A 22,007-nucleotide genomic window follows, 5' to 3' on the forward strand; every position below is an offset into this window, starting at 1 on the left:
ACCAGTAATAGGTTTGAACGTGGAAGTGGTGATCGACTACCGGTTAGGCCTCATCCTGCTTTAAGTTACACTACATTTAACAGGGAGATTCTCAAACTACATTGAAACAGAGGGCTTGACCCCTTTACTCTCTGCCAGGATCTTTAACCAAGAAGAAATGCCTCAGAAAGCTGAAAGGATACAGTTGAGTTCTGCAGAACGCACTGTAGAATTATACTCCATAACCAGCCAGTGTTCAAAACAAAACCATCTGCTGAAAAATACAGCCAATTCAAACCCTAACCAACCAATACAATCCTCAACATAACCAAAACCAGGAAAGACGAGGCAAAATATAAACCAAACACCAGACCAAAATGACCCAATAGGTTTAGAAAGAGAAATCATCAGTGGAGGGCGTAAGAGTTTAGATGACATCACCACTGGAGCACATAATAATCTTCAGTGTAGCAGCCAGCAATTGGTCGAGTCATGTGTGAGTTTATAAGGCTTGACCTTTCAGTGAACTAATGCCAGGCTGATTTATGGCAATAAGGGCAGAGCAGACGACCCCTGACCTCTAGTGCATTACCGGAGCCACTAGATTAGAGTCTCTCCTCCAGGTTATCTGGGGGGATATCACTGCCTCATCTTATCCACTGAACAACAGGAACACTGGTCATACAAATGCATACAACATACTGTAGATAGTATAGCTAGCTAAAGATGTAAGATTTCAATTTGATCACCCTATTACAGGAGAAAATCTCCATTCATTATAATCCACATAATAATTCACATTTCCTGTTGCTGCAGGATTATTTTCGTGTTGTTGCAAACTGGCTTAAATTAAGATTCTACATCTGTACACTCAGCTGTACACCCATTCTGTTAAATCTTTCTCTTCATTTACAAATCTATGATCTGTACCTGTCTTGACAGGACAATGTAGCCAGAAGTTTAAAGAGTGGAGGATGAGAAATTCTGTATCTTCGACACTGTGGCACTTGAAGGCTAGGTGAGAATTTGTTGGATTGGTGGGTATCAAGAAAGATTTTTAGGCTTGTGGCAATTTTTGTTGCAAACAAAAGTTTAGGAACCACTGATGTGGAATCAAGTGATCGGTTGGGAATGAACCTTTAGTAGGCTGTTCTGGTCTCTATCTCCAACGGACAGGTAAATTATTTCAACGTCAGGGCCAAAAGTGGTTAGCGTGGTAGCTATGGCTTGCTCTGAGCGGCATGTAAGTGGTATTGATATTTGCTAACATATGAACGAATTCTGCTGTCCAGCATGACGCGACCTGCAGCAGACTGGACCTCCTGTAGAGTTGACCAAACGTTACAGTTAAAACGTCTTCTTTCATATCCCCCGGTGCCAACCCAGCAGGAGGTGACCTGCAGCAGACTGGACCTCCTGTAGAGTTGACCAAACGTTACAGTTAAAACGTCTTCTTTCATATCCCCCGGTGCCAACCCAGCAGGAGGTGAGCATGCCTTACGAAGATTGGGTAGCTTTTAATTAATTACTTTGAAAATAATATGTTGGGCTGGACGAAATTATATCACAGTCATATGATATTACAATAATTTAAACAATTACAATATACTGTAAATAGGGCCTCCTGAGTGGCGCAGCGGTCTAGGGCAATGCATCGCTGTGCTTGAGGCGTCACTACAGACCCGGGTTCGATCCCAGGCTGTGTCGCAGCCGGCCGCAACCGGGAGACCCGTGAGGCGGCGCACAATTGGACCAGCATCGTCCGGGTTAGGGGAGGGTTTGGCTGGCTGGGTTGTCCTTGTCTCATCACGCTCTAGCGACTCCTTGTGGTGGGCCGGGCGTATGCACGCTGACCTCGGTTGCCAGCTGTACGGTGTTTCCTCCGACACATTGGTGCGGCTGTCTTCCGGGTTAAGCAAGCATTGTGTCAAGAAGCAGTGCGGCTAGGCAGGGTCGTATTCCGGAGGACGCATGGCTCTCGACCTTGGCCTCTTCCGAGTCCGTACGGGAGTTGCAGCGATGGGACAAGACTGTAACTATCAATTGGATATCACGAAAAAGGGGTAAAAAGTACCCCAAAAAATTAAGAATATACTTTAAATGTTATGAGAATGTAAATGAGCATCCCTGTTGGTTCATCAATGTGAAAATGCCTGCTCCTGTTAGAGTCTATTGAATGTAACTCTGGTGAAGTGGTTGTAGCATAGAACAGCATTTTGCTCATGTGTGTTTACTTTACAGAAAATAACTGAGAATAGGGTGATATTCTGGTTTCCAACTATTTCAATACAATTTGCATATTGCAACAAGGATAGATAACACCAGTTATCCCCCAACCCCCAACCACAAAACAATGCCAATGGACATTTAAGAAGGAATTAACCAGAAATAAAAGTTAAGTAAGGTACAGCCAAAGACCATCACATTTAATAAATATATATTACATTTAACCCAGTCAGCTTAACTCAGTCAGAAACTCAGAATCCCAGCAAAAACAAAAATATCCACAGGCGACATTTGAGGAAAAACGTGATGCGCAACACAGAGGAAGAGAAATCTTTCAAATACATATATTTTGAGAGAGAGAATCAACTCTATGGGTATTGATGACTATTTGGACCATCTTAACCATTTTAAAAGGACGGATTTTAGTTGGATGATAAACCTCTTGTTAACAATATAGCCCATTTAGTGTTACCAGATACAAACTTCAGAGTAATGTAGCTGTCAATCGTGACCCAGGCTACATGATGTATTTGACAGACCGATCAGTGTTGCCTAGGCAAGGCTGAGAGCTCTGGAGGTCATGTGACTATAGGATTAGTTTGAGCCCAACTGAAAGGGGCGGGGTTAGTGGGGGTAGGGGTTAGTGTTCGCCTTGCTTTCACCACCACATGCTTTCTCATAGACCCAGGGACTCTTCCCCTACTACAGGATCTCTTTCCCTTTAACTGTCATTCTCTCTTTCTCCCTTCCTCCTCTCTCTGCTTGAAAACATTTTCAACTCGTTTCACGCTCACCCTAGTGAGGTTTAATCTCTGCTTGGACTGGACAACACACTGTTACTCAGCTAAAGGCAGAGAGAGAGAAGAGAATGTAAAAAGAAACCAATCAACACCATTGCCATATTAAAAAGGCCACGACACACACTTAGGTACTCATTGGCTGTGTTTGAGATCATTAACACCGCGATGTATCATGGGTAAATCGTGACTGACTGATCTACAAATAAGATTGAGTTGTTTTTTTTAGATGCAAGGTGATTTGTAGATCAGTCAGTCTCGACTCGCCTTTAAAGTCGGCTGCAATGTTGAACGCACCCACTTCCTTGTAGCCTACATGACACCGTACTCTGATTAGGCAACACTTCCTCATGCTCAAATTGGAACCCCCTCTTAGTCCTAATCTAAGATTTGATTATCCTACCCCAATAACAGCTTTTATGATTTTCAATGGTCAAACATGGACAATTTCAACCTGCTAACAACACCTCCTCCCCTTTTCTTCCTCCTTCCCTCCCTCCTCCAGCGGCATGTATTCATGGACGCCAAGAGATGCCAGACCCCCCCCTCCATATTCGGTCTCTCTGTGTTTCATAATTTTCCTTCAATATGTGTAGGCCATCTATCTGATGCTGTCTGGTTTAAAAGAGTATGACATTGGTGCCGCCCGTAGGATTGAAAGCAAGGGAAGCCAGCGAGCATTTGGCTTCTCTTGATAAAGAATAAAATAATAGCCAATCAACGTTGAGAGATACTGAGTGAGCTCAACTGTGCACCAAAAAAAAGTGTCAAGGGAAGCCAGTTTGGATTTAGCTTCACACCAATCACATCACAGCCGAAGCAACACGTAATTTACAGTAAAACAAATATTGTTGTCATTGTCCTCCGGTGGCTAGCTCGCTAAAATGGGCCCTTTCCTAAATTAGCCATGGATGGAGATAGGGATTTGGACTTGTGGTTAGACTTAATTCTCCGTATTGGACAATGATTCTAACCACGATTCTGATCTAACCATACATTCATACATTGTGCCCCTGGACTGAGAGGATGAAAGTTCAACATGTAGCTAAATGTAGAACGCTAATGTTAACTAGCTGGCCTGGTGCATCATTGGCCATGAAAGGAAGTTAGGCTAGCAAGCAAGCATTTTAGCCAGGTAGCCCACGACAACAAAAACTAAAAGCGTGCACTGTATGATAGATTCGTGAAAGAGAGGAGGATGGCATTGGTTGTTTCTCTACAAGTAGGGTGAGTCGACATGTTTTTTTTTGTACTTGCACACACAAACGCATACACACGCGTACACACACACATGGAAATCAGAACCATGGACAGCCACATCATATTTAGCTTTCATTGATTGGACTAAATTATTTTTGGTATCTTTTAGTTGTCACCGTATTAGACTAAGCAGAAGTGATTTGATGATGTTGAAATGTTGAAGTTGAAATGGTGCTGGAATAGTGGAGGCAGCTCCTGATTTCTTTGCGACTTAATTGTGGTAGCCTAACTCTCCATGGTTCTAAATCAATAGTTGTTTAGTGGTTCGAAAATGTCAGAAACATTAACTTGCTTGACCATGCTGTAGGTCATGTAGCTGTTTGTTAAATGCAATATGCTTTGTGGACTTCACCGGATAGATGTTGCTCTCCGGTTTTGTGATGAAACAAAGGTGTGGTTGAATTTATTCTGCCACTGTCTTCTTATTGTCTCGACCTTAGGCCTATATCACGGTGTCAGGGCATATGAACTAACAGGTTATAGAGCAAACAATGCAATTATCACAACACAGGTTGTAAAATGGCTTTTTTACCTGGCTTGCATGGCTTCCTTCGTGATTTTCCACAACGCACCGCTACTGCCCTCCTCTCCTCAACTGTATGAGATCATCGGTCTCTTTCATAAGTGACTCCTGACTCACAGCATCCTGACAGGACAAGGGACTAGTGACTGATCACCAAGCCAGGAACTTTTCCCATAGACAGTATACACCAATATTATTATTATTATTATTATTATTATTATTATTATTATTATTGTATTTGTATGGTGCTTTTCATTACAGCAATGGCAGGTAGCCTAGTGGTTAGAGCGTTGGACTAGTAACTGAAAGGTGGCAAGATTGAATCCCCGAACTGACAAGGTAAAAATCTGTCGTTCTGCCCCTGAACAAGGCAGTTAACTCTCTGTTCCTAGGCCATCATTGTTCTTAACTGACTTGCCTAGTTAAATAAAGGTTAAAAAAATTAAATAAACGACAGGTGCTGTTAGACTACAATATAATTTTTCTGACTGTTTAGAGGTGAAAACAACACTAAATAAATTCTAAGTAATACCAGTGTCACGCCCTGACCTTAGAGTTCTTATTTATTCTCTATGTTTGGTTAGGTCAGGGTGTGACTCGGGTGGGAATATCTATGTTTTCTATTTATTTGTTTTTTTGAGCCGAGTGTGGTTCCCAATCAGAGGCAGCTGTCTATCGTTGTCTCTGATTGGGAATCATACTTAGGCAGCTTGTTTTCCAACTGAGCTTTGTGGGAGGTTATTTTCTGTTTAGAATTCTGTTACCTGACAGCACTTTTGGCTTTTCGTTTTGTTACTTTGTTCAAGTGTTTTTTTGATCAATAAATATCATGAACACTTACCATGCTGCACTTTGGTCCACTCATTCCGACGACAGCCGTTACAGAACCTCCCACCAAAGATGGACCAAGCAGCGTGGCCAGGAGAGTTGGACATGGGAGGAGATCCTAGACGGGAAAGGACCCTGGAGGCAGGACGGGGAATATCGCCGTCCGAAGGAGGAGATAGAGGCAGCGAGAGCAGAACGGCGACGCTACGAGGAACTAGCATGGCAACAACGGAAGCCCGAGAGGCAGCTCCAAAAAAAAATGTTGGGGGGGCACACGGGGAGATTGGCGGAGTCAGGGATGAGACCTGAGCCAACTCCCCATGCTTACCGTGGGGAGCATGTAACCAGTCAGGCACCGTGTTATGCTGTGATGCGCACTATATCTCCAGTGCGCATTCATAGCCTGGTGCGCTCTGTGCCTGCGCCCCACATTTGCCGTGCTAGAGTGGGCATTCAGCCAGGAAGGGTTGTGCCGGCTCAGCGCTCCTGGTCTTCAGTACGCCTCCTCAGTCCAGGATATCCTGCGCCAGCTCTACACACTGTGTCGCCAGTGCGCATTCACAGCCCAGTTCGTCCTGTGCCAGCGCCCCGCACTTGCCGGGCTAAAGTGAGCGTTCAGCCAGGACGGGTTGTGCCAGCTCTACGCTCCAGACCTCCAGTGCGCCTCCACGGTCCAGTATATCCTGCACCGGTTCTACGCACCAGGTCTCCAGTGCGCCTCCACAGTCCAGTACGTCCTGTGCCTCCTCCTCGCACTCTCCCTGAAGTGCGTGTCCTCAGTCAGGTACGTCCTGTGCCTGCTCCTCGCACTTGCCCTGAAGTGCGTGTCACCAGTCTGGCGATACCTGTTCCAGCTCCACGCATCAGGCCTCCAGTGCGCTTTCCCAGTCCAGAGCTTCCGGCGACGGGTTACCGGCCCGGAGCCGCCGGGCGACGGTTCCCGGCCCGGAGCCGCCGGGCGACGGTTCCCGGCCCGGAGCTTCCAGCGACGGTTCCCGGAGCCTACTGAGACGGTCCGCGGTCCGGAGCCTCCAGCGGGGGTTGCCAGTCCAGAGCCTCCGGCAACGATCTACTGTCAGGTTCCTCCGGCGACGATCCAGGGTCTGGAGCCTCCTGCGACGGTTCCCGGCCCGGAGCCTCCAGCGAAGGTCCGCGGCCCGGAGCCTCCTGAGAGGGTCCGCGGTCCGGAGCATCCAGCAGCGGTCCGGAGCCTCCAGTGGGGGTTGCCAGTCCAGAACCTCCGGCAACGATCTACTGTCAGGTTCCTCCGGCGACGATCCAGGGTCTGGAGCCTCCGGCGACAATCCACAGTCCGTTCCACGAAAGTGGGGGGAGCCCCAAGCAGAGGGGGATCGGCGTCCCGCACCAGAGCCTCCACCAAGTGGAGATGCCCACCCGGACCATCCCCTATAGGTTCAGGTTTGCGGCCAAAGTCCGCACCTTTTGGGGGGGTACTGTCACGCCCTGACCTTAGAGTTATTATTTACTCTCTATGTTTGGTTAGGTCAGGGTGTGACTCGGGTGGGAATATCTATGTTTTCTTTTTCTTTGTTTTTTGAGTCGAGTGTGGTTCCCAATCAGAGGCAGCTGTCTATCGTTGTCTCTGATTGGGAATCATACTTAGGCAGCCTGTTTTCCACCTGAGTTTTGTGGGAGGTTATTTTCTGTTTAGTATTCTGTTACCTGACAGAACTTTTGGCTTTTCGTTTTGTTACTTTGTTCGAGTTTTTTTAATCAATAAATATCATGAACACTTACCACGCTGCACTTTGGTCCACTCATTCCGACGAGAGCCGTTACAACCAGTCTGTTCTAACAAAAAGAAAATGTAAAGCCTTTATTACAGCATAGCAAAGATCAAAAAGCAGAATCTGTGAAATTGCTTCATCTGACATTTTGCCGTTGCATGAGGGGCTTGGTGCTCACGGAATAAGTTGGCTATTAAACAAACACTCAAACAGGCTAACCGAAGCGAAATCTGTCTTATTTCTGTAGATATCCACATTTTGTTACGTTACAGCCTTATCCAAGAATGTTTTAAATAGATTTTTTTTCTGAAAAATCTATATACAATACCCCATAGTAAAACACAAAAAACGTTGTTTTTTTTTAAATTGTTTGCTAATTTATTGGCACCCCTGTATTTGGGGAGTTTCTCCCATTCTTCCCTGCCGACCTCTCAAGCTCTGTCAGGTTGGATGGGGAGCATTGCTGCACAGCTATTTTCAGGTCTCTCCAGAGATTTTCGATTGGGTTCAAGTCTGGGCTCTGGCTAGGCCACTCAAGGACATTCAGAGACTTGTCCCGAAGCCACTCCTGCGTTGTCTTGGCTGTGTGCTTAAGGTCGTTGTCCTGTTGGAAGGTGAACCTTTGCCCCAGTCTGAGGTCCTGAGGGCTCCGGAGCAGGTTTTGATCAAGGATGTCTCTGTACTTTGCTCCTTTCATCTTTGCCTCGATCCTGACTAGTCTCCCAGTCCCTGCCCCTGAAAATGGTGCCAGGTTTCCTTCAGACGTGATGCTTGGCATTCAGGCCAAAGAGTTCAATCTTGGTTTCATCAGACCAGAGAATCTTCTTTCTCATGGTCTGATAGTCCTTTAGGTGCCTTTTGGCAAACTCAAAGCAGGCTGTCATGTGCCTTTTACTGAGGAGTAGCTTCCGTCTGGCCAGTCTACCATAAAGGCCTGATTGGTGGAGTTCTGCAGAGATGGTTGTCCTTCTGGAAGGTTCTCCCATCTCCACAGGGAAACTCTAGAGCTATGTCAGAGTGACCATTGGGTTCTTGGTCACCGCCCTGACCAAGGCCCTTCTCCCCCGATTTCTCAGTTTGGCAGGGCGGCCAGCTCTAGGAAGTCTTGGCGGTTCCAAACTTCTTCCATTTAAGAATGATGGAGGCCACTATGTTCTTGGGGACCATCAATGCTGCAGAATTTTTTTGTACCCTTCCCCAGATCTGTGCCTCGACACAATCCTGTCTCAGAGCTCTACGGACAATTCCTTCGAACTCATGGCTTGGTTTTTGCTCTGACATGTACGATTAACTCTAGGACCTTATATAGACAGGTGTGTGCCTTTCCAAATCATGTCCAATGAATTGCATTTACCACAGGTGGACTCAAATCAAGTTGTAGAAGCATCTCAAGGATGATCGATGGAAACAGGATGCTCCAGAGCTCAATTTCGAGTCTCATAGCAGAGTCTGAATACTTACGTAAATAAGGTATTTCTGTTTAGAATTTTTAAGAAATTAGCAAAAATTCCTAAAAACCTGTTTTCGCTTTGTCATTATGCGATATTGTCACATCTGTTTGAAGGATTGGACCAAAGCGCAGCGTGTTGAGTGCTCATCTTCCTTTTATTAAAGTCAAGTGAACACTTAAACAAAAATTAACAAAATGACACACGACAGTTCCGTAAGGTAACATTGACTATACGAAAAACAACCACCCACAACCCACAGGAAAAAACAGGCTGCCTAAGTATGGCTTCCAATCAGAGACAACGAAAGACACCTGCCTCTGATTGGAAACCATACTCGGCCACACATAGAAAATGAAAACTAGAACAAATCCCCATGAAACAAACCAACCCCAAAACACACAAAAACAACACCCCCTGCCACGCCCTGACCATACTACAATGACAAATGACCCCTTTTACTGGTCAGGACGTGACAGTACCCCCCCCCCCCCCCCCCGAAGGTGCAGACCCCGACTGCACCTCAAAGCAAAAAAACAAAAAAAAAACAACCCCAAACCTAAAGGGAGGGCAGGGAGGGTGGCCACCGTCAACGACGGTTCCTGTGCTACGCCCCCCCTTTGCCAATCCTCCCACTACGGAGGTGGCTCTTGCTCCGGGCGTAGCTCCCGTTCTGCGCTGCCGACCCCCGCTGGAGGCTCTGGGCTGTAGACCGTTGCTGAAGACTCTGGGCTGCAGACCACCGCTGAAGGCTCTTGGCTGCAGACCACCGATGGTCACTGTAGCCCGACACGGGCGGAGCGCTGGCACAGGGTGAACTGGGCTGTGCTGGGGAATGAGGGCTGCCGTGCGTAAAGCAGGCGCAGGATGAACTGGGCCGAGGAGACGCACTGGCGGCCAGATGCGCTGAGCAGGCACACTCCTTCCTGGCTGAGTGCCAACTCTAGCACGGCAACGCTGCGGAGCCCGTACTGACCGCACCGAACTGTGCGTGTGGATGGGCGAGAGAGTGCGCATCACCCCGTAATGCATCGCTCGCCCCTCTGCACGCCTGCTCAGTCGTGCCCTCTCCGCCAGTACCTCCTTCCGGAATCTCGTGTCAAGCTCCGTGGTTGACTCCATGACTGGCACTGGTTTGCTCCACGGCTCTCTCCTGTACGCCCGGGAAGTTAGGTCAGGGCTCCCCCCTGACTGAGCCAAACTACCCGTATGCCCCTCCCAATTTTTTTGGGGGGGCTGCCTCTCAGCCTCCTCCTGACGTTCCAGCCGTTCCTCCCAGTAACGCCGTTCCGCCTTCACTGCCTCTATGTCCTCCGGCGGGCGGCGATACTCTCCAGGTTGACTCCAGGGTCCTTTCCCATCCAGGATTTCCTCCCAGGTCCAGGACTCCAGATACCTCTCCAGTTGCTCCCTTCCACGCTGCTTGGTCCTTCGTCAGTGGGTGGTTCTGTCACAACTGTTTGAAGGATTGGACCAAAGCGCAGCGTGTTGAGTGCTCAGCGTGTTGAGACAACGAAAGACACCTGCCTCTGATTGGAAACCATACTCGGCCACACATAGAAAATGAACATAGAAAATGGAAACTAGAACAAATCCCCATGAAACAAACCAGCCCCAAAACACACAAAAACAACACCCCCTGAAATGCCCTGACCATACTACAATGACAAATGACTCCTTTTACTGGTCAGGACGTGACAGATATTGTGTGTAGATTGCTTAGGGGAAAAAATATTTAAGCAATTTTAGAATAAGGCTGTAAACGTAACAAAAGGTGGAAAAAGTCAAGGGGTCTGAATACATTCCGAATGCACTGTATATGGATCATTCATAAAGCCAGGCACATTTAAGTTAGGCTATTGATTATAGACCAAATGAAGTTGGGATTTCCTCGCTACTCAATTTTCTTTGACAATTAGGCTAAGGCAAGGGCTGTTTCCTTGCCTCTGCTGCGGCTGCCTCAGCCACATTGTTCTCAATCCCAATATGCTGTTAACTTTGCTATTATGCACATGGCAACATAGGGAAAGGCACACTGAAGATTATCTTTCAGAATTGTGGACAGCGACCGTACCCAACACGGGAGAAAGCACATTTGTTATAAAATAATATTAGATATATTAGTGTTGCACCATTATTTTTCATAATATAAGCATATACAATATCAGTATCACATGTCGTAGAGTGATGGACTATGGCATCCCTGTGGCCTCCGCATTGGATTAGTCCACTGAGACAGGTGCGAATCAGACAGGTGTCTTGTGCACCAGGAAAAAAAAAAAAAATTGTGACTGCTCGACTAAAGAAATCTCAGCCAACCAACAGCCTATTGACCAAACAATTGACCAGACGACTAAATGGGGTCAGCCCTAAAATATGTACAGAGCTCTCTGCCTAGGGGACCTCACAGCGCCATGGAAACCACAGAATTAAAATGTGTTACATCCATGAATTCATCACAGGCATGCATGGAATACTTCAACTAACCATCCCTCTTCACCGGCATCAGAACAACCCACCCATGCACCAAAACCTCTCATCTTCCTCTTTCCTCCACCCCTTCCAGTAAAGACCCATCAGGTCAGTATCCCTGGCATGGCTTACCTGGTAGCAGGGAAGGAGATAGTGGGGGAACTCTAGCTAAGCACACGGGCATCTCAACAGGCCTGCCCTGCCTGTTGAGAGACGGGATCCTTAAGCATAGGGTTTCCCCTGTTCCCCTGCTGTTTCTGGGGTTGTCTCTCTGTCTATTTCTGCTCCCTCCCTGCCTGGGACAGGTTGTGCTGTCCAACTCCTGTGTGCCCAGCATGCCAATTGTCCGTGCCAGCCAGACCCAAAACGACCTCTGAAACTTTGTCTTGGCAGTGGAAACGGACAGTTACATAGTCCAGTTGAATTAACCGTGTGGGCTCCCCAGGCAGTGCTTCACATAATGTCAAGTGGGTCAGGGTTAAATGGTGCAAACAATCCTTGATGGTTAACCATAACGGTTTCCATTGATGTCTGACCAAGTGCTTATTTATTTTAGAGAGGGAAAACACATCCCAAATTGTGCAGATGAAGCTGGGCAGACAATCCATTAAGGAAAATCTACCGGACCTAGTACCACATACTTTGCAGGCATCAGGACAGAAAGCCCAATACAGCAGAACTTATAAGCAGCCAAAGAGCAAATGGAACAGAGCCAGAATGTCACGGATTCCTCTGGAATTTTCATTACGCACACCTGGCCCCTATTCCCAGTGATTAGTAATTGTATAAGTGTGTCCTTGGTTTACCATTGCCCTGTCGATTTATTGTTACAATGTCCGTTGGTTCGTGTGAGTTCCTGTGCTGTGTGTTTTGGCTTTCGTGCTCTTGTGGATTGCACAGATGATTACGGGTCTCGTCCCGTGTGTTAATCATTGTGCGCGTGTGTTATTTATTCGAGGTACTCCTCGCTCTTTTGTTTGGGGTTCAAACCTGTGTTTTGTATAGTGTTTGTTTGGTCTTCATCCCCATGCCTTTACACGGCACGCCGTAATTTGGGTGTAAATAAAACCCCTATTACGCATTCCTGCGCCTGTCTCCCGAATCATTCATACCAGCGTGGCACAGAAACCTTTCAAAAATCCAATCTAAGTAATAAAACATATATAGAGCCAAAGTCGACAGTATTTTGTCAAAAGTCCTTATCTGCTAAAGAGCATGCAGCCCCAGAGTGAAGTAGTAGATAGCAGTGAACATGGTAAGACAGGAGCACTCAGTTCAGGAACATCAATACTGCAAGCATCCTTCTTTCAATCTCTACTTCAAACCAAACAGGCAAGATGACCTGATGTTGAGTACCCAACTAGTCAGAGAGCCCTGGATGGTGAAAGGGTGGTGGAGGAATAAGGAGCGGTTGTGGGTGGTGGAGGAATAAGGAGCGGTTGTGGGTGGTGGAGGAATAAGGAGCGGTTGTGGGTGGTGGAGGAGGAATAAGGAGCGGTTGTGGGTGGTGGAGGAGGAATAAGGAGCGGTTGTGGGTGGTGGAGGAGGAATAAGGAGCGGTTGTGGGTGGTGGAGGAGGAATAAGGAGCGGTTGTGGGTGGTGGAGGAGGAATAAGGAGCGGTTGTGGGTGGTGGAGGAGGAATAAGGAGTGGTTGTGGGTAGTGAATTATCAGGGGAAGCTACATTATGCTGTGGAGGAGATATGGGGTCAGAGAATTCAGCTAGATCAGGGGTATTCAACTGGGGATCCTTTTTTTAATGGATATTAAAAATGAATATCACTAGCAACAACAGAATAAACACATTTTTATGTCAACTTGATTTCTGAACTCCTAATATTGAGCAAATTACAGTAATTGGAGCTAATTACACTCACTGGAGTATCTAACAGACTGAAAAAAGCAAGTAAGGCTGCTGGTATAAGCTTTCTTGACTTGGACATTAGTTTTTGCCAACACATGGCTAACCTTTGTTTAACTAGCTAAACAGCTTCTACTAGCAAAAATGTGTTTGGAGATACATTTCCAGCTAATAGGCTATGTTAGAGTTTACACTTCATGTTCCAATTATAACTAGCCTGACTACCCATCCACATCACTTCGGCCAAACACCACACCCAGTATAATTTCTTCTCCACCATGAATGTATGGAGCGATCGATAGAGCAGCAGAGTTAAATTCAGAATGAGTCGTCAGGCAAAACTATAACTGCAGGACGTCAGAATAATGAAAACATCTATCAAATCAATTAATTTTCAAGGGGTGGTGGGTTGGGTCAAGGAAGTCTGGTAGTGCACCTGACTTTTACCCCTGGTTAGCAAAACACTCATCAAAGCATCCTGACCTGTGCTGCTGTCAGTTGGTGTGTGTATAATGTCATCATAACATGAAAGAGGTAGAATACACAGGGACAAAGTGGGGTGCAATCAAACTGCATCGCAGGAAGTAATGACTGTCCATACTCAGTGTGGTTGTAACGTGCACACACGCGGACACACACACAAATCTTATCACCACTCAAAGCTCGCAGTGACATTGACGTTTTAGTCATCAACACATCAACAATTTAGGGGTATTTCCTTTATACAGAGACCTGTCTGTGCTTGTAAGGTTGAGCCATATGACAGTCTAGTCATACACTATAACATCAATGCATGTGGTGACATTTCAGCTAAACACCAACAACTATGTTTCCAATTGCATACCTTTACATGTGAGTCACACATTGTACTATTACGGGACATGTCCATGTCTTCAGTGACAACAACCACAACCACACAGCACTGCTTTCAGTGGCATTTTAATGCAAACACATCAGTGGCTTCTGTGACATTAGGTATCCCCTTTACCTTTCCCTAACTAGTCAGTTGCACAACTGAATGTATTCCACCAAAATGTGCCTTCCGCATTTAACCGATGTCCACGTCATCGATACTGTGATGGAGCTTCTTCTAACCCCAAATAGCAACAAATGTGATGGAAAACAAGTGAATGAGCTCCCTTTATAACACAGTGTGAATCCATTCATCTCAGGTTAGTTGAAGCCCATTGTGTACAAAATATGTTGAGCTCATTTCTCATAAGAGAGGAATAAGAAAGCAAACAGAATGACAGTTTTGGTACTAAAGGGATTACTCATATAGCACCTGTTTTGTTATTTGTTTTCATGTCTGTTTTCATTGTTATGACGACTGACCACATTTTACACAGCATCCTGTGTGGCCGTTTTGTTATAAAACAAGTAAAACACTAACTGACACATATCAATGAGGGATTGGGAGACTATTAGGACAACTAGATGAAGTGGCTTGTTTTATTCCAGATTTAATTATGAATCATTGACATAAAGCCTCTTAAATTAAATCCATTGTTTGTGTTCCAAACACCCATGTTTACTCAGTTGTGGTAAGGAGGCTTGGAGAACAACTGGCATAAAGCACTCAAATAAACAGGAGGAGAGAATGTCACACCTTGACTGCATCACCTGGCCAATAGCCAGGCTGCCTTGCTCTCCAGGTGCAATAAAATAAACATTGGACTACTTTACCAGCATATCAACACCAAGTCTGCAGCCAATATAGCCTACAGTAGCAATTGTGCACAGTAGTGTATTATCACATGGTTGTTAACGTTTTGTCAAATTATTCCTTTAATTTAAAAACGATAGGCGCCCATTTTCACCAGCGAACTTGGACAAAATAAAAAACATCTCAGAAAAATATTCTGCCCAATCCACTCATAAGTGTTTGTGCCATCTCCACAAAATCTTTAGAGTGGATTATTACTCATAGTTTCTTTGTTGCACTGAAAGTCATTCCAATAATATATAGCGTATTTGTCTAAATTCAACATATATATAAAAAAATATAACTGCTTGTCTAAGATAAATAATAATACAACTGCTTATTTTTACATTGACAGGCAGACACCATATTTTTTTACATCGGCATTGATCATTTATTTATCTAGTTCTTATCTAAATTCGAAAGTTACCTAACTAAAATAGATGTGCAATACAAGTTGAACTTTCACCTGTTAGGCTACAACACAACTTCTTGAGAGGAGTTCCACACGCACATTCATTATACAATGATATGCGCCTCGCGCTGGCTAACGGTTTGACAGAATAAACTCCTATTCCAATTTGCGTTTGACCTAGGCTACACGCTATTTCAATGATCCGTATAACATGTGTTATAGCCTACATGCAAATTATGTTAATAATATAGTCTTTATGATGTTATGTTAAAAAACATTGTGCAATGTTGAAGAAAATAAATGATCTAGCGTATTCGAGTTCTCGCTTGACTCCCAGGAGGGGGTTGGACTCAGCCTGTTGATTCAATATATATTTATATAGGAGAAAGGGTTAACAAACACCAATAACAAGTAAATATTATATTAACAATACACTCAACCAATATTGTAAACTGGAAAAAAATATATTTGTAGCTTCACATGTGGTATTGTCGGTGACATAACCACGCTTGGCTAGCCTAAAAGACAGCAGAGCCGCACAACTCTAACCATAGTTTGTTTACAAAGCGCTGTCAGAACATTCTTTCACAATAGAACCGTCTACACGAAATATGCTTGTCCAAAACCTTGTCGAAGCTGACATAGTTAACAAACCTACCTTGACGGGACGATCAATTGAGTTGTCTTTTTGCATAAAAGTAAAGGAAAGCTCCGCAACGTACGTACGACCCAGAAAATGAACCTCTCCCGTCTCTTTCTAACTGTTCGCTACGCAGTTTTTTTCAATCTCTCTCTTTCGTGTCTTTCGCTTGCTCTCCCCTCAAGGCTCGGTCAGTGCAATAGAGGATCCTTGGGACGTCCATATCCTAAACCCTAACATTAACCATAACCCTTACCTAACCCTTGCCTTAACCATTTTAAATGTCAACTTCGATGGGGGGGGGGTGTAAGGGGCTTCCCAAGGATCCCAGATAGCAGGAAGCCTCTATGTTCTCTCCCTCTCTCTAACCGCCCACTTCCGGCGTTTTCTGTTTGACAGGCGAATATTGTCAGATGAAAACATTAACATGTGCAATATATTGTTCCTACTTCAGTAAGTTAATTTACCAGCATAATATAGCCTAACCTAATAAATGTAAGGCAATTAAATTATCTAATTATCTAATTCTGTATTGATGATGATGATGATGATAATAATAATAATAAATAGATGAAGGAGAAAGTTTATTATTATTATTTTCCTACATATTATCATGTTATATGCTATTGTTATAATCATCATTAGAAGTAGTCTTGTAGTAACTGAAGTAGCCTTTGTAAGAGCAATGTGATCTATTTCTAAATAGCATATGTGTAGTCCGTACATAGCCTATTGATGAACAACATTGAACCACATAACAGGTGTTCACAAGAATAGGCCAACATGTGCACATGTTGCCTTCAATGTGTCTCAAAGGGAAGAAAGTGGTGAAAACCAATGGGAAGTTGAAGAGATGGAGGCCTTTGTACCCTCTATGTTCTGCTATGCACTCATATAGCCACTGACAGACAGACCTTCAACACACAGCTAAGGCTCTGTTAGGTCAGATGGAAAATATAATCTATTTTATAAGTACTGTGTTTGTGAACAAAATAGACAGTGGCTTTTGTCTCATTTGACTAAAAGCAAAGCACTTTATAGTAAAATGCATGGTGGAGTGAAAGACAAAATTAAAGTGATTCATCTTTTGCTAGGTCCTTGCAGGCAGTAGATTTAAGCACAGCATCCTTCTCCCTGCACATGAATATAATGTTTTAGCTGCAGACAGCACCAGAGCCTGATAGGTGTTAGCAGAGAGAGGGTGTGTGTGTGTGTCACTTCCCAGAGGGACTATTCTTCTAGGCCCTTTCCAACTGTAAATAAGTTAAATGGTCAAATCTGTGCTGCACGCTATTCACACAGATCTACACACACCAACTGCAAAAAAAACGCTGCATGGTAGATTACAAAAACCTTTCGATTGACTGTAAAACATCCCATTGTTATTAGTCCTCAAAGTGATCATGTATGGATATGATCATCATGTATTCTCAAACTTTAAAATGTTGTGCATTGTAATATTGACATATTCTCTAGCTGGAGGAGCACAGTGACACCTTGTGGTAGAGGGACAGACAGGGTTAAAGTGGATATGTTTTGGATCTCATATAGGATACCAGATTTTCCATAACAGGGTAATAGTTGATGAGTGATGGCAGTGACATAATCTGGCAGAACAACTAAAGATGGAAAAAACAGATTTAAAGAAAAAACACTAAATGTTTGTGAGCTCACACGTGCACCTGCTTTTCTAATAGAGATAGAGAGAGCGAGAAAAAGGTTAAACTGAGTTAATTGGGAGAGGGCCAGCAGCAGCCGTCTACCAGCTTTACAAGCAGACTGAACAAAACAACCACAGAATGGTCCCCTCCGAGGGAGATGCATAGAAAGACTGACAGGGAGTAGAAGAGACAGAGACGTGTGCGTGTCATATCTTAGATCCGTGTAAGCCTCAGGCCCTGGTAACCTTTACACACAAAAGCAAGTTTTGGTAGTTATGTGCGTGTATGTTTGTACATAGCTAAGTATATGGCTGGAGACAAAAAACATGGCTGGAGACAAAAAACAATCAGGAAATATGAATCTCATTGAATAACCTCCATTACAGATAGAAAGGCCTACATGCACTGAATCCCAGCAGTGTTGGTCCCTAGAGACTGAACAGTAAATTACATGTTAACTTGTGTGATTGATACTGCATAAACACATAAACTATTCAGTGACTAATGACTAATTTATGAAGCAGAATTTGGTCCACAGTCCATTTTCCTCCTCTGTAAGTAAGTGTCCTTCGGTACGCTGCTAGGCATTTGAAATATGAGAGTTTTCCGACTTAACGACTGTCTCTTGGCCAAACGCAGCAGCTGGAATTGGAAGTGTTTTGCAGAAAGCCAACATTTCTCAAAACATATAAGGCATGGCAATACTAGAACACATTTTTATTATTTCTAACTTTGGTGTCACACACAAAAAACGTTGTTAAGGCAACAACAGAAAACACACACTCCACTAGGCCCTCTGTGTACACACACACACACACAACTCCAGCCATACATCAGGCCACTCCACAGCACACCGTTAAAATGGAATCGATTCTCCAAACGGATTAGCTGCTGGCAAAGCAGGCTGGAGGGGTGACATTTTGCTTTCAGAAACTGAGTCAGCAGCTGCTGATAAAAGGCAAGGCTCTCAGTCTTCTTCTGCCTCTTCACGCCCCTTCATTTCACCATTCACCTTAACTCAGCTCCTCATGCTAAGCAGGACAGGGGGAAGGCTAGTTCCTATCAGAGATAAAAGAGAGAAGAAATAGAGAGAGAGAGGAAGAGAGCGACATTGACAGACACATTAAGAATGTGAGAAGACTAGAATGATACGAAAAATACTATATTTCACATCTGCCATTTCAGACCAGTTTACACCAAGGAGTGACTCAACGGGACAACTATAGACAATGTAAATAAGTGAAACCACGGTGGAAGCCCCAGACCAGACCTGTGTGCATACAGTATGCTACTATGCAGTGAATGTGAGACACCGTAGCAGATGGGTTTCCTCAGGGTAGTGAAGCAGCACGCACATGTTCAACGTGCTGTCATATTATGGGATTTCCAGTTTCACCACGTACAGAAATGCAAGGGAAGACCACTCAGTATCGTTTTGATTGATTGAGTCAAAACTCAGAGGAATTGACAAATAACATTTCAAAGAATTTACATTTTATTCAGAATCGCTATCGCACATAAAAAGTCAGTCATTTTGGTGGTTTGTTTTTGTCTGAGACTTTGCTAGTCTTACAGCTATAGATGACCGCCCAGGGTAAAGGCAGTGTTAAGCAAAGGCAGAGCGGTAGACATCCCTGATTAATTGCCTATTGGTCCAACAGACTATCACTCATACAAGTGTTTTCTGATCAACTCAGGTGTTAGCATGCTTCCGTTCGGTTAACTCCTAAACGAAACACACAGAACTCAGGCCCTGTGTGTAGTTAACCGACCCTCTCTGCCCATTCATCCCCATTTTACCTGTTGTTATTGTCTTCGCTGATTAGCTGTTGTCTTACCCGTTGTTGTCTTAGCTAGATCTCCCAATCAACACCTGTGATTGATTTATGCCTCGCTTTATGTCTCTCTCAAATGTCAATATGCCTTGTATACTGTTGTTTAGGATAGTTATAATTGTTTTAGTTTACTGTGGAGCCCCTAGTCCCACTCAACATGCCTCAGATACCTCTTTTGTCCCACCTCCCACACATGCGGTGACCTCACCCAGCATAACTAGCGCGTCCAGAGATGCAACCCCTCTTATCACTCAGTGCCTGGGTTTACTTCCACTGTACCCGCACCCCATCATACTGTCTGTACATTATGCCCTGAATCTATTCTACCAGACCCAGAAATCTGCTCCTTTTATTCTCTGTCCCCAACGCACTAGACGACCAGTTCTGATAGCCTTTAGCAGTACCCTCATCCTACTCCTCCTCTGTTCCTCGGGTGATGTGGAGGTTAACCCAGGCCCTGCGTGTCCCCAGGCACTCTTATTTGTTGACTTCTGTAACCGAAAAAGCCTTGGTTTCATGCATGTTAACATCAGAAACCTCCTCCCTAAGTTTGCTTTATTCACTGCTTTAGCACACTCCGCCAACCCTGATGTCCTTGCCGTGTCTGAATCCTGGCTTAGGAAGGCCACCAAAAATTCGGAGATTTCCATACCCAACTACAACATTTTCTGTCAAGATAGAACTGCCAAAGGGGGAGGAGTTGCAATCTACTCCAGAGATAGCCTGCAAAGTTCTGTCATATTTTCCAGGTCTATGCCCAAACAGTTGGAGCTTCTAATTTTAAAAATTAATCTCTCCAGAAATAAGTCTCTCACTGTTGCCGCCTGTTATAGACACCCCTCAGCTCCCAGCTGTGCCCTGGAAACCATATGTGAATTGATTGACCCTTATCGATCTTCAGAGTTCGTTCTGTTATGTGACCTAAACTGGGATATGCTTAACACCCCGGCAGTGCTACAATCTAAGCTAGATGCCCTCAATCTCACACAAATTATCAAGGAACCTACCAGGTACAACCCTAAATCCGTAAACATGGGCACCCTCATAGATATTATCCTGACCAACTTGCCCTCCAAATTCACCTCTGCTGTTTTCAATCAGGATCTCAGCACTCCCTAAAACACTTCTGCGAGCAGGCCTTTCCAATCGACCTGGCCCGGGTATGCTGGAAGGATATTGACCTCATCCCGTCAGTAGTGGATGCCTGGTCGTTCTTTAAAAGTAATTTCCTCACCATCTAAAATAAGCATGCCCCTTTCAAAAAATGTAGAACTAAGAACAGATATAGCCCTTGGTTCACTCCAGACCTGACTGCCCTCAACCAGCACAAAAACATCCTGTGGCGGACTGCACTAGCATCGAATAGTCCCCGCGATATGCAACTTTTCAGGGAAGTCAGGAACCAATACACGCAGTCAGTCAGGACAGCAAAGACTAGCTTTTTTTCAAACAGAAATTTGCATCCTGTAGCTCTAACTCAAAAAAGTTTTGGGACACTGTAAAGTCGATGGAGAATAAGAGCACCTCCTCCCAGCTGCCCATTGCACTGAGGCTAGGTAACACTGTCACCACCGATAAATCCACGATAATCGAGAATTTCAATAAGCATTTCTCTACGGCTGGCCATGCTTTCCTCCTGGCTACCCCCCCCCCCCCCGGCCACCAGCTCCACCCCCCCCCCGCAGCTACTTGCCCAAGGCTCCCCAGCTTCTCCTTCACCCAAATCCAGATAGCAGATGTTCTGAAAGAGCTGCAAAACCTGGACCCGTACAAATCAGCTGGGCTTGACAATCTGGACCCTCCCTTTCTAAAACTATCCGCCGCCATTGTTGCAACCCCTATTACCAGTCTGTTCAACATCTCTTTCGTATCGTCCGAGATCCCTAAAGATTGGAAAGCTGCCGCGGTCATCCCCCTCTTCAAAGGGGGTGACACTCTAGACCCAAACTGTTATAGACCTATATCCATCCTGTCCTGCCTTTCTAAAGTCTTCGAAAGCCAAGTTAATAAACAGATCACTGACCATTTTGAATCCCACCATACCTTCTCTGCTGTGCAATCCGGTTTCCGAGCTGGTCACGGGTGCACCTCAGCCACGCTCAAGGTACTAAACAATATAACCACCATCGATAAAAGATAAAAGATAAAAGACAGTACTGCGCAGCCGTCTTCATTGACCTGGCCAAGGCTTTCGACTCTGTCAATCACCGGATTCTTATCGGCAGACTCAACAGCCTTGGCTTCTCAAATGACTGCCTCGCCTAGTTCACCAACTACTTCTCAAATAGAGTTCAGTGTGTCAAATCGGAGGGCCTGTTGTCCGGACCTCTGGCAGTCTCTATGGGGGTACCACAGGGTTCAATTCTCGGGCCGACTCTTTTCTCTGTATATATCAACGATGTCGCTCTTGCTGCGGGTGATTCCCTGATCCACCTCTATGCAGACGACACCCTTCTGTATAAATCAAATCAAAGTTTGTTACGTGCGCCGAATACAACAGGTGTAGACCTTAGTGAAATGCTTACTTACAGGCTCTAACCAATAGTGCAAAAAAGGTATTAGGTGAACAATAGTTAAGTAAAGAAATAAAACAACAGTAAAAAGACAGTGAA

The 22,007-nt window shown here is 44.9% G+C and overlaps 1 protein-coding gene across 3 annotated transcripts in view; it reads right to left on the reverse strand.

Moving 5' to 3' along the window:
• Positions 1–16,184, reverse strand: part of stat5a (signal transducer and activator of transcription 5a) — a 102,114-nt gene extending 85,930 nt beyond the window's left edge. The window contains exons 1-2 of one of the 3 annotated variants that reach the window (XM_082971399.1): positions 11,414–11,588; positions 7,372–7,425 (exon numbers count right to left, since the gene is read on the reverse strand). The gene's annotated coding sequence lies outside the window, so the exon portion shown is untranslated. Of the gene's footprint in view, positions 1–7,371; positions 7,426–11,413; positions 11,589–15,917 lie in introns of those variants that run through there. The other 2 variants (XM_082971398.1, XM_082971400.1) reach the window with 2 other exon arrangements.
• Positions 16,185–22,007: the final 5,823 nt, after the last annotated feature.

Source organism: Salmo salar, chromosome 03 (assembly GCF_965601325.2).
Source record: "Salmo salar chromosome 03, fSalSal1, whole genome shotgun sequence".
NCBI classification, from domain to species: Eukaryota; Metazoa; Chordata; class Actinopteri; order Salmoniformes; family Salmonidae; genus Salmo; species Salmo salar.